The sequence below is a fragment of the Cnephaeus nilssonii genome, assembly GCF_951640355.1.
Source record: "Cnephaeus nilssonii genome assembly, chromosome: 5".
In the NCBI taxonomy this organism is placed as follows: Eukaryota; Metazoa; Chordata; class Mammalia; order Chiroptera; family Vespertilionidae; genus Cnephaeus; species Cnephaeus nilssonii.
This window is the reverse complement of record NC_137076.1, coordinates 37,631,971-37,644,818: the sequence shown is the minus strand read 5'-3', so window position 1 is coordinate 37,644,818 and position 12,848 is coordinate 37,631,971. Positions and strand designations below refer to the sequence as shown.

General features: G+C 51.3%; 1 protein-coding gene across 7 annotated transcripts in view; it reads right to left on the bottom strand.

Annotated features, from left to right (window-relative positions):
- The window catches only part of SCRG1 (stimulator of chondrogenesis 1), a 120,196-nt gene that overhangs the window by 105,650 nt on the left and 1,698 nt on the right, over positions 1–12,848 (bottom strand). For 5 of the 7 annotated variants that reach the window (XR_013813556.1, XR_013813557.1, XR_013813558.1 and 2 more), the window contains exon 2: positions 294–344. The exons of 1 other annotated variant lie outside the window; for it this stretch is intronic. The gene's annotated coding sequence lies outside the window, so the exon portion shown is untranslated. Of the gene's footprint in view, positions 1–293; positions 345–3,006; positions 3,066–12,848 lie in introns of those variants that run through there. One more of the 7 variants, XR_013813561.1, reaches the window with a different exon arrangement.

The window sequence follows — 12,848 nt, the reverse complement described above, 5'->3', positions numbered from 1 at the left end:
ATCCTGGCCAGAGTAAGACCAGGTACAATTCAAATTGGTAACCTAATCCCATTGCCATGGCCTCCTGGGTTTCTCTGGTCAGCCTCTTCCACTTGGTGATGCCACCAGCCATAAGAAGCAGCAAACAAACAAAACAAACAAACAAACAAACAAACAAACATGACAGCACAGCATGATAGAGGAGAAATACAGGAATACAATGCTGATTTCGTAACTTGGTTCGTATTTGTCTGTCAGCATTGTCACTACTGAGTGAGATAACAAATAACTAAAACAATATTTTGCGGACTTACCAGTTGGCTTTTAGGAAATCGCCATAGCCCCTTCCTCTTCCACTCCAATGACTGTAAAATGAATTAATATACCCTGGTAAGGTTAAAAATCCTATTAAATGACTCCTTTAGCTACCTCCAGGTTCGGAATAGTGCTCCAGGGGCAATTAAGGTCCAGAGGACTTTACTCCAAAACTCAGGAAATGCACCTGATATCCCCAGAAATCCCCTCCAGGACCAAAGGGAATGAGAGGGCTCAACAGGGGTGACTGTGGCTTCAGGGACTCTTAACACAATTTGCCCTTAATGCCCACCTGGAGTGGGTGCCCTGGGCAGCTGACTTCCCCCAAAGGGAAAGGTGTGGGGGTTCCTCTCCCTAATTCTTCTTCTAGCTCAGGCTCAGCATCAGAAGGAAGAAAAGGGGGAAGGGGAGAATAGATAGACAATAGATAGGCTCTGGCTGAGAGGGTGCTTTTGTAGGAGAGGAAATAGGAAAACAAAAAAGTTTCCCCAAGGAACTCCACCTCCCAAACCACAATGGTCTCCCCCTTCAGGCTGCACACTCTCCTGACTTGATTTCTGGCTTTGCCTGTTCTGTCTCATCTCTCTTAACGTCTGCAAATGCCTCAAATCCCAAATCTAAAGCATTTTCTCCAGCATGTAAGCAAGCAGTCACCGCACAGCCTCTCTGTAGATAGAAAGAAAGCCCATGCCACCAAGAAGCAGGGAGGTGGGTGTGAACATGAAAATGTTTGGGAGGTGGAGTTCCTGGGGTTTCATTCCAGAAGTGGACACAGGGATTTCCAGAGCCCCAAGTACATCCTCCCCAGTTTGGCCCTTTTGTTCATGGGACAAACGCTGGCCCGACAAGGAGAGAAATGGCTGAGGTGGCTCTTGGAAGTCAGGAACCAAGTTAATCCCATTCTAGGCCTTCAGGTTTCTCAGCCCCAGGCTTAAGGGGGAAGCTTTGGGCTCAGTTTATATGTTAGTGGTATGAACAGAAATTCAAGTCCATTGAATCTGAGTTTCAGTCTTCCCAACCCTGCTGTGCTGGGGCAAGAAAAGTGACACGGAGAGACACATGTGTGGTATACTCTGGGCTCCTTTGGTTAAGAGAGTCCTGGGAACTTTGGCTCTCTCATGGATATTTTGGAGGAATCAGTATAAAGGTTTTACAGCTTAACACGGTACCCAGAGCAACAAATTCTTAGAATCTGAATTCCCACGCCCCAAATCACCCTCTAGGAGTATATGTTAGAGGCTCACGGAAGGCAGCTTGTGTCCTTCTTCAAGTTCACCAGGAGACCTGGCCCAGGCTGAAGGACCCTTCCGTGTGCCACCAACTGCCAGGATGGTTGCTAGAAGCACAGAATGGTAGTGCGGAGGCCTGGAGTTTGCATGCTCCGGCCAGGTTCCTCCTCTCTGCACTTGGGTTTCCTTGCAGAACACAGGGTTTAGAAATACCCTCTTTATAGTTTGTGAAGATTAAACAATACGCAGCCTGTAAAATGCTTGACACTTAATAGACTCTCATTAAAAGTTAGTTCCTTCCTCCATGTCCTGGAGGTAGGGGGCAGGCAGGTTTTATTATTCCTCTTCTCTTGATGAAGAACTGAGGTGGGGTCCTGGGGGAGCTGCCAAGGACCACCCCTAACTTCCCCTGACTTCTCAGCTGGAAGCCTCCCAGGGCCACCCCCTCAGGCCTGCTAAGGTGGCTCAGGGCTTTCTACGCCTGCAGTGCCCTGTAGGAGCCCGGGCACAGGCCTGGGCTAGGGCAAGGGCCCTGGTATCTAGTGCACCTATCCTGGCCCAGCCCACTGCCACTGGACTCTGAGGATCCACCCTGCCTTAGGTTGGGGAGCAAGTGACAGCCAAAGAACAAGGGACTCTTGGTTCAGAGTGGTGGCTTCCCTGGGCCAGCCTAGCACTTTTGTTCTCTGCCCTGACGAGTTCATCATGCCGTCCCTGTTGCATGGCTCTAACTCCTCCCCCACCCACCCCCAATCCAGGTTTTCAGAGCTGCCACCTGTGGGCTAGAGGAGGTGTGTGTGGGTGTGTGTGTGTGTGTGGGGGGGAGATATGGGGCGGGTATTATGCTCTGCTGCCTCAGAATCCCTTAGTGCCCAAATGCTACCTGTTGGGTCTGGTGCTCCTGAAAGAAAGGTCAGAGGTAGTGCTTCATATATATATTATTGATTTTTTACAGAGAGGAAGGGGGAGAGAGAGAGAGCTAGAAACATCAATGAGAGAGAAATATCAATCAGCTGCCTCCTGCACACACCCCCGCCCCCGGGGATGTGCCCACAACCAAGGTAGATGCCCTTGACCCTTGACCAGAATCGAACCCAGGACCCCCCAGTCCGCAGGCCAACGCTCTATCCACTGAGTCAAACCGGCCAGGGCGAGGTAGTGCTTCTTATGTAGGCCAGGCCTGACTCCTTGCTCAAGGCTTGGAGCAAGGTCTTGTTCTCTTAAAAATTGCCAATCTAGCCTCACAATTACTAAAAATCAGACAGTCCCCAGGTCCTTCCCCGCCCCCTACAACTGCCCCTCCATCCTCTTGAAGGGCCAGGGCTAAGACTTCCTCCACACCTGAGCACCCCCATCCTGCAGCCACGACCAGCACCACCTTACTAGGGTCTGCAGGTGGAGCCCAGGAGAGAAGAGAAATAAGCTACCAACCCTGCACGAGGAGGAGCAGTCCTGGTCCCTATCACCAGGAGAAGGCAGCCAATCTGGATCCGTGGAAGCTTGGCGCATGGAAGTATTTAGCAGGTTCGGTGCTATTACTGCCTAACAGGGTGTGAAAAGTAATATGAATGTGAAATACTGTGGGAAAATGGAGGGTTTCCAAGCAGGCCCCTCCCCTGCTTAGTCTGGAAGGCCCAGAGTCCCTGCTGTCCCCCTGCGTGGGGCCAGGAGGCGTTGCTAGTGACCTCGAACCAGAGAACCTGACGGGGGCATTTGGGACTAGAGGGTGAGGGGGGATGCGCACAGAGATGCCCGGAGCGGGAGGTGGGAGTCAAACTCCCAGCACAGGAAACCTCAGTAAGGTGCTGTTGGCTTTCCCCTCCTGAGTGCCCAGGTTGACACCAGGCGGCTTCGTAGAATTTCATTCCTCACCTCCCCAAGCCCAAATGTACAGAGAGACTTAGTGTTCAAAAATAGATAACGAGCCTATTACAATTTAGATTGAAAACAAGATTTCACTGATTTTTATGAAACACTCTATCAACCCACGGGGTAAAGATGAAGGAGGTATGTGGATGCTTTCTGCAGTGGGGGTGAGATGACAAAGTCCTAGTTGATGAAAATGTCTGCAATCAATGCTAGACCGAGAGCACACAAACCCGACAAGCATTTCCACATTGAGCTGTGCAGGCAAGGACACCTCCTCTTGGTCTAACAATAATCCTCCCCACCCTACCCCCCACCACACACACACACAGGGATTCAGACTTTTCCACCTCCAGGTTCTCAGCAATCCCTAATTGCCAAACCACAGGCCAACAACAGGGGGAGCCAGACCACAGGCAGCGCCCCCGCGCTAGGTCGGCCCAGAGGCAGGGCCGCATAGAAAGGCATTAGAAAAGGCCTGGGGCCCGGGGAGACCCCCCCGCTGCCCCCCCCCGCCCCCCCCCCCCCCCGCCGTAAGTAAGTCGTAGAACTACCCTTTAACCCCCATCCCACTCAGCCCGGAGCCCAGTTCTGGATGGTCTCCAGCTCTTCCAGATGCGAATGAGCTTTGTGGCCGCCAAGTGCTGACTTCGCACGCAGGGCCGGCCTGGTTGGAATAGCACTCGCGACCCAGGAGGCCGAGGTGCGAATGCCTGCTTTGGGATAGGTGCCATGCGTCTGTGCGGCGCGCAGTCCGCTTAGAAAGGCTTGCACCCGCGCTCTCACGTTTCAGGGCCTTGTGCGAAGCCGGAGAGCGGCCTCCCGCTTTAGGACATTCCCTGACATCGGGCTTCGCTGGAGCAGCCGGGCGACGGTTGCAGATAGTGGTTTGGAAACAGACCCCGCAGCGCGTTATGTATTCGAATTCACAAGCCCTAAGGAGTATTCAAGAATGGGTGGCCGCCGTCACCCGGGTTTTCTCAGGCAAATAACTCAACCTTCTAGTCATAAACCAAAGCTCCCGGGCCTGCTTTGGCGATGGGCGCTGACGAAGGAGGAAGGGGTGGGGAGCGGGGGGAGGTGTGCCTGTGTGTGTGCGTGCGCGCGCGTGGGGAGATGGCACGCACGACCCGCAGAAGCAAAGGCCGCCAGAGCGGAAGGGTGGGGAAGGACGGGGGCACGGGGGCCGCGTTCGCTTGAATAAAGCCCTCGCGGGTCTCCACCTTCCGGCCTCGAGGCCTGAGCCTGGAGACGCCTGCCCCGCGCTCCTCCTCTCTGGAAGCGCGAAGGACAGAGCGCGGCTGGAGCTGCAGTGCGCGCTCGCAGCCCCGCACGGCGCCAACTTCTCGGGGGCCCTGGCTCACTCTGGGGGCGCAGGCCGCCCTCCCCGGGCTCTGTGCGCGTCCGGGCCTCCTCGCCTTCCCTGCCGGCCTCCCCCAATGAGCTCACTTCCTCCCCGCGCCCGCCCGCGGGTCCACCGGATCCCCCTCCTCGGCCCCGAGGGACACGGAGCGCGCGGGGCGCAGGGCCTTTCCGCGCCCAAGGACTCTTCTGAGGGCGACGTCCGGGAGCTGAGATTCCGCCGGGAGGAAAGGGGAAGTCGAAACCTCTGCAAAGAGAGAAAGTGGCTCCTTTATCCGAGGCCCAACTCAGCGCGCGGGGCCCGCGTGGATGGAGCCCGAGGCCCAGCCCGGAGGTTCATCCCGACCTCCTTGGAATCGGGCCCAGCAGCCCACGTCTCTCTCCTTCCTTCCTTCTTTCTCCCCCGCCCCCTGGCTCCCTTGTTTCTCCTCTAGTTTTCACATGTGTTTTAAAAATTCATATGTGGGCACGTTTAAAAAGCAATTTCGCATTTTAAAGTCGGCAGCAGCAGAGGGAGAATTACAAATAGGATTGGATTTAATTAGCTGGTAATGCTCCTCTCATGCCCCCATAATTAAACAGAGATTCTAGTGGCGCTTCAGGGCCCACAAGTGATTATTACAAGCATATTTTACATTTACATTAAAATGCTGTCCCGGGGGTGTAATCCAAGATCTGGCTCCGTTCATTCGCATTTCGAACCTGAGCGCTGAGGCCAGAGCACGGCTCCCCAGCCATGAAGGCTGGCTTGTGGGGGCTGTTGTTTAGTTTCCGCGGCTGATTTTTAATTTTGTCCGGTTCTGTTTCTGAGGAGTAAGGAAAGACAGCTGATGGCTCTTGAGACCCCTTTGTATTGGCCAAGGTGCCTTTGGCCTCAGCCCCCACTGCGACCTACGCCAAAAAATTTTTTTAAATAAAAAAAAAATATTTAGGCTTGAATTTATGCAAAAATCTAGAGCCCCTTTGGTGGTTCCCCATCAAACTCAGAGAGGCACACTCAGCTCCCACAGTGGACCCACTGGCTGCCTGCGGGTAGACTGTTTTCCTATAGGAATCCAGAAGCCGGGTTTGGTGACCTCCCAATCTCCTGTCCAGTTCTTTTCTCCTCCATTTTCTCTATCGCTGATCTGCCAATCTCCCTCCCGCTGCCATCCCCTGGGAATCCTAGCTAGTCCCCTAGCAGGGCCAGAAACCCTCTGACCCAGGGATGTTGCCCGCTGGATGCCATCTCCTTGGGAACCCAGAGTTCTAGTTGCCCCCCATTCCAACTCCACCGCCTGACAGTTCCCAGGCTCTCACCAAAGCGCGTGTCCGTGTTGTCACCAGGTTCACTAGTGCTTTCGATGAGAGCTGCTTCCCTTTTGGAAACACATTTCCTCTCCCCAAGAGAGAAGACTCTATTCCCCTGGATGGCTTAAACACACACAGCGAAGTTTCTGTGAAAACATTAGCCTCCAATAGCTGCCTTGGAGTCCAGTAAAGACTTCCGGGAAACGGAGCTAGGCCTCCCAGATTGTCATTTCTGGGGCTACCGCTTCTCCCGTTGGCCCTCTCCAGCATTTTTTCCTTCAAAACGTTTCTACCACAACCTCCTTTTTATCTATGCCCTTATCTTTCTTAAACAAAGGATCCCTGGAAATAACGACCTGAGGAGAGGACCCCTCTCCCCAACCAGTTTCATTCATTAGTGGCACATGCTGGCCAGGTACCAGGAGCGTCTTTGACTCTTAATATTTCCACTCCGTGAAGGCAGGGCTAGAACAGGTAAACTCTAAAGACCAATTTCCACTCTTCAATACGTTTTAAGACAAAACTTCTCTCCTGAATGGTTGAATATCTATTTTAGCACTGTTCTGTGCCAAGATGCAGAGGAGGACATTCTAAACTTCTGATAGGGCCATCTCCCGGCTGGCTCCTCCCAGAGCTGCCTCCCTCTCTGGGCACAGAAAGAGCCACTGGGGTGGAGAGCACCAGGGGTCGGTCTCCTGAACACAGCCACCACCAAAGTCCACTTACGGTCACATGATTCATTAGGACCCTTAATCCTCATCTGACCCTGCTGATTCAAGCACCACCAGTGAAACCCCATAAAACCAGCCAAGAGGCTGGCCAGCATATGCTTGCATTAATTAGAGTTGTGTGGGCCTTTGGCTTCCAGTCTGATGAACAGCTCCAGGGCTGCAGAGGGCAGGGGGTTTGGGGTCCTTTTCACCTACCAGTGCTCTTTGGTCCTACCAGGGCATCAGTGGAACACCGTGGGTGACCTGAAAACTAACCCCAACACCCTGAGAGAGTGCTTAATCACAGTCACTAAGGCTAAAGCCTGGCAGTAGGTCCCTAAGATGAACAGGCAAGAATCTGTTCAAAGGAGGAAAAGAAAAAGGGAATGAGCAGTGAGCTTTTGTTGTTATTGTTGCACCCAGTATAATTATGAGAGGGAGCAGAGAGAAGCACAAAGAGAAAGAAGAAAAATGTCTGTTTTTTTTAAATGTTTTTAAAATTTTTATTATTTTTTAAATCTTTATTGTTGAAGATATATGTATATGTCTGGTATTAATAGAAGGCATAAATACTTAGCAACCCTCTTTGTGAACACACACACACACACACACACACACACACACACTCACACACACTGTCATGGCTATAGTTTATCAAGAAGTTGAAAATTCTTCCAAACCATTTACAAGGATAAGGGAAGGCATGCTGGGAGGAGTGTGGGTTTGAGCTAATTTGGCAATGGCAATTCTGGCCAGGTACCAGAAAGTCACAGAACACCTCAGATATCAGGACCGGTTCCATCACTGGCAGCCCCCCTCCCCCCTCCCCCAGCCCCCGTGCATGGTACTTTTCCTTCAGGGCTTGTTCTCCACCCACATCTAAGCCCTAGATAGAGAACGGTCAGGGTCAGTCACCGTCAGGTGGAAGGACCCCTTAGCCTCCGGGAGGGAGGGGCTGCCCTGATGTAGCTGAAGGTGCCACCTGCTCTGTGGAGGGAGCAATCAACTCTGGCTTCATGTCATCTCTTGTTGAAGTATTCAGGACAAAATGCCTGGGCTCTGTCAGGCCTACATACACGTGCTTCATACACTGCAGAATTTATCTCAGTTGGTATATAATATGTGAGCATTTCCCAATTTCTCCCCCCTCCTTCTATAACCATACAAAATATCTACAGGCTAGAACATGGTAACACCTCTCTTACAAGAGTCGGATATTTGTTACTTATCTGGTGCATAATAATTTAGTCTTTTTAAATTTAAGTGTGTGTGTGGGGGGGGGGGGGGGGGATGTGGGGACACCAAAAATGAGGAATCTAGAATTTTATGACCTCCCTCTTTCTGCTTGCTTTTCTTCCTTCCCTTCTTCCCTGGTTTTGTATCCTCCTTTAAACTCAGCCACAGAGAAAAGACATCCAGTTTGGAGTTTTAGGGATCCTTTGTTCTGCATGTGCCTTATCATCTTCTTTCAGGATATTTTTAATTATTATCAGAAGGCATCTCACACCCTGACCAGATTGTATTTGGTGTGAGCCTCTTGAAGTTCTTCAAAGCTTCCAGCATCCTCCCCCCCAAATCCCTCCAGATCAGCAGAACAGATACAAGTACTTTGCATCCTTCTAGATCCATAGGGATTATACTCCTGTTTGCTTTCCCATGCACCAGGAAGCTCTGGAAGGATGTGCAAGAAATAAACAACAACAGGAGAAGCAAATGGACAGAAATTGAAAGACAAACCATTCACATATATATTTCGTATATTTTTGAACCATGAGAATGTACTGCCTATTGATTAGAAATTAATATAATCAAGATCTATATGAGAGCTGCTAGATGCTAACTAGTTTAGGCATAACATCACATGTGGAGGAGGAGGAACTAGAGGACATCTACTGAGAATATGGGATTGGAAATATGTAATAAACTTTCTGTGTTATTCAATGGGTCCTAAGTTGGTAATCTTACTAGAGAATAATATTTTTATGCAGAAGTATAAAACCATAGGTAAGGCAAAATGCATGCTACTCAAATACTCTTCTCCTATTTCCCAGATGGGGCTATTTGTCAGTTTAAAGCCATTTGTTCCTCCAGTTCAGTCAGGTCAGTGGGAACAGACTTCCAGGACTGGCCGAGCCCTCGGTCCTAAGGGGAAAGTCTAAGTGGAACACAACTGAAAAAGAAGGATTGATGTTTCCTAATGGATGTTTGAAAATGAACCATTTCTTGTACAAGGAAGACAAGGCCCTTCCCTAGAAATGGCCGCCTCTCAGCCCACTCCACCTCCTTGCTGTCTTACTCCTCTCAGGGAGGGCTGAACACTCTGCCCTAGAGTGTCTGCCTTTTTCCTTAGGCTTTAGCCAGGTGCAAAAGTTCTTGTTGGACAAATTTTACTCAGGAAACTTAATGTTTTAAGGCTAAATCAGAGAGAGAGAGAGAGAGAGAGAGAGATATTAAAAATTCTTAGTGATGTTAACTCAGAAACAAAGGAGATGAGAGATCAACTAAGCAGAGAGTTGAAAAATAGACTCACTCTGCCCCAGGTTACTGAATGGCCCCTGGATGGAAAAAAAAAATTTTAAAAAGGCTTTAAGTTAGAACTGCTGAGCTCTTTCAAAAATATGCAAATAAACAACTCCACCCCACTAGGGGACGCAGCTCTTCAGCTCACACTAGCGTTTATGCCTCCTGCAGCTTTTCCTGCTGCATAGTCCCTGCTAGTAAACAAATGAAACCACTCTCATGGCAAAGGTCAAATTGCAAAATGAAAGAGACCGTTAAAACTCTTGTTTAAAGGTATGGTGCACAGAAAACCACACGGGGGAATAACCTATGCTCTGTCCACTTGTGTTAATAAACAAATCCTCCCCAGAACAAAAAATCAGATCGCCTCTCCCCATGAAAGCAGGTGGTTAGGAGACTTCCAAGGAGGTTCTCGGTTATGTTGGAAACGGGGAGAGATTTCAGAAGAGGGAACAGGAGGAAGAACAGGCCAATGTTTTCAAGACTCAAAAAGGTAGATCCGGAAGAAATGGTGGGGCAGGAGGAAAGGAAAGGGGAAGGGAGTTGAAAAGCCCTGGGTTTCCCCAGCTGTTTGCCGAAGCTGGAACATATGGCGGCAGGGTTTGCAAAAAAATGACGAGGGATAGACAGTAAATTATCCCCCCCCCCCCCAAGCAATGCCTTCCCCCAAATGAAGATATATCTTTCACAGGGAATGAGTGGAGCCCGCTTAGAACCAATTCTCATCTTTTAGTAAAAATAACAGGGTGACTGTGGAAGCCACAGAAGGGGTCAAGGTGTTTGTGCTAAAAAAAACTCCAACATCGGGCCTGGCCTGGAGTGGGGATATCCAAACGGGTTCTTCATATTTCACGTTTTATAGAGCGTCTTTTCCCCAAAGGATATACTTTCATTAGGTCATAAATGCACCAACAGATGAGAGGGAAAGAGAGGTGAGTGGTGTGTGTGTGTGTGTGTGTGTGTGTGTGTGTGTGTGTGTACATACACGCACGCGCGAGTGCTGGAACCGAGCCGGTAGGTGGGTTTGGCTGCGGGGGTTGGGGGGGGGGTTTGGGGGGGAAGCGCCTAGGTACTTGTACCCCGGGCAGAGGCCAGGGACCGGCGAGAGGAGGCGGTCCTGGGCGCGGGCGAGGCTTCCTAGGGCTTCTGCTTGGCTTCCTTAGGTTCTATGTCTCCCATGGGTTCCACCGAAGTTCCTAACTGCCCAGAGTCAAAGCATTCACTTTGCCCAAAGGCCACAAGGAGAAGTGGGGTGGGGTGGGAGAAACGTGTGTTTCCAAGAGGGTTTGTTAAAAATCTGACTCGGGAAGTTTATTAGTTGGGGCCTCAATGCCTCAGCCTACGTAGCAGCTGGAAAAGGGTTGTCTGTGTCATTTCATTTCCCCTTGGACCTGGATTCCTGAACCGGAGCGGCTTACCTCCCCCACCCCCCAAGCCGTGCGACTCGGTGCCCTCAGAGGTGCCCTGCTCCAGGCCGGAGACGTCTTTGCAGACGGAGAATCGCCCTGTCACCGCGAGCCACGTCGGTTTCTTTTAGCGCATTTTTCAAAGCGAGTCGGGGAGTTACGCCACCGGCATCAATTAGCCCCCTGAATCGCGTCCCGGAGATTGTTTAAATCCGCAGCACTGATTTCACACTTAGGGGCCGGTAGCAGTTTTGAAAATACTGTAAAACACCACCCGGATGATAGATCGTCTGTCGAGGCCAGATTAGCGGGACACGCGCGCATACTCTCTGTTTAAATCACACCCTGAAACGCGGAGAAAATATTTCAATGGGGATCTACACGCGACAGAGCAAAAACCGGAGCAATAATTATTCCCCTCTTTGGATTTCCTGTTTCTACTGCGAGCCTTGGTATCAAGGACGAGTTGGGTAACGTGAGCTCAAAGGCAAGCAGGACGCTGTCGTTTAAACCCAATCACAGTTCGTAGTTCAAGGAAAACGGCCTTTAATTGACACCGTGCGTTATTCCTCTGCTCCTCCCGCGCTGCCCAGGCAGGGACGCCCCCAGGAGTATTTACTTCCAGGGCTTTTGGAAACAAAACAACGAACCCGGTCGGCTGTGTGAGAGAGCGCTCCAAGATGGACTGCCGGGGAAAGGCTTTTTGACCCCTGTGGAAATTAGTCATATTGACAGACGCCGGGGGAAGGTAAATTACCCCGCGCGCTGACGTTACGCAGAAGCGCGCCCGATGGCGACTCGGCCGCGGCGCCGAGGGGGCCGGAGGCTCCCAGTTCTTTCCCCCTGATTCCTCCAAAGCCCCACTTCGCTTCTTTAGGGCCTGAAATTTAAACGTGAAGGCGACGGAGAGAGCGGTTTTTTTTTTTAAGTGCTAGAGAGGAAAAGGGCAGGAGTAAACAAACTAACAAACAAACAAAAAGTGGAAGGGAAGAGAAGTGTGCGCCCTGGCGCGGGCGATCTGGAGGACGAGGGAGAAAACGCGCAAAGTCCGAAGGGGGAAGGAGGGAGGGAAGAGGAAAGGGAGGGAGAGGACCCCGCGGCTCCCGGCTCCCAGGTCCACTACTTGGGAGGTCCCGGCCCCAACCCAGGCCCGGCCAAACGTCCCCCCGGGAGGCTCGCACTCGGGCGGGGTCACAATTACACCTCGGCTCCAGGCAAGGACTTAAAAACCAAGTGGCGGGGACTGCAGTCTGGAAGCAAGGCCCTGCGGTCATCAGAGGGGGTCGGGCCCGTGCACAGGAACCTTTTACAAGGCATGTGGGTACAAGGAAAAAAAAAAAAAATCAAAATAAGCCACTTTCATCCAGCGTGGGCCGTGAAAATAAAAGCTGCCTTTTAGAGGGGGTGAGCGGGAGTTTTGAAATTCAGTGTGTGTTTTACTTGTATATGGTTTAGTGTCCTAGGAGGAAATTGTCAGGGAAATCACTTTTTTTAGGGGGGGGAGGGAGGGCTGCCATAAGGGTACACAGGTTTGTCTCAAATCAGCTTGTGTCCCAGGCCTGCAAGCAACTACCCATATCCGTATAGATCATTGTTCATCAGGGGGAGAATACTGGCGCGACCTGATTATATTGACATAAAATAGGATCTAGTGGTCCCACCTCTTTTCTTGATAAAACTGAGCCTTTAAAACTGAGTCTGCGGAGAGGGCAGAAGGGAAAGCGTCCAAAGTGTGGCATCTGATTTTGCCAGAGATTGGGCCGGAAGACTTCTCTAAGAGTAACCGGCATGGGTACAAAAAAACCCGGGTCAGGGCGCAAAGACAGGCGAAACCCGCCTGGTCTTCAAGGAAAGGTCCGAGAGCCGGCCGGGCCCACCAGAAGGAGCAGGCGGTGGCCCCCTGAACTCAGTGGCACGGCTGGGGAGGCGCTAGGTCTTCCCAGACCTAGGGCCTCGGGTCTGCGGTATTGGTAGCTCCTCTTTGGGTTCCCTCGAGGCTCTTTTGTAAGCCCAAAGGAGGCTCTCTAAGCTGCCCTCCCTCACAGGGTGGGTGTGGGAAGTAGGTAGAGGCGGCTGCAAGGATATTTTGATAGAAAAATGGCTTATCTTTACGTTAAAACAAAACTCGCTCTAACCCCCCCCCCCGCCCCCGCCCCCCAGGCCAGTGGGAA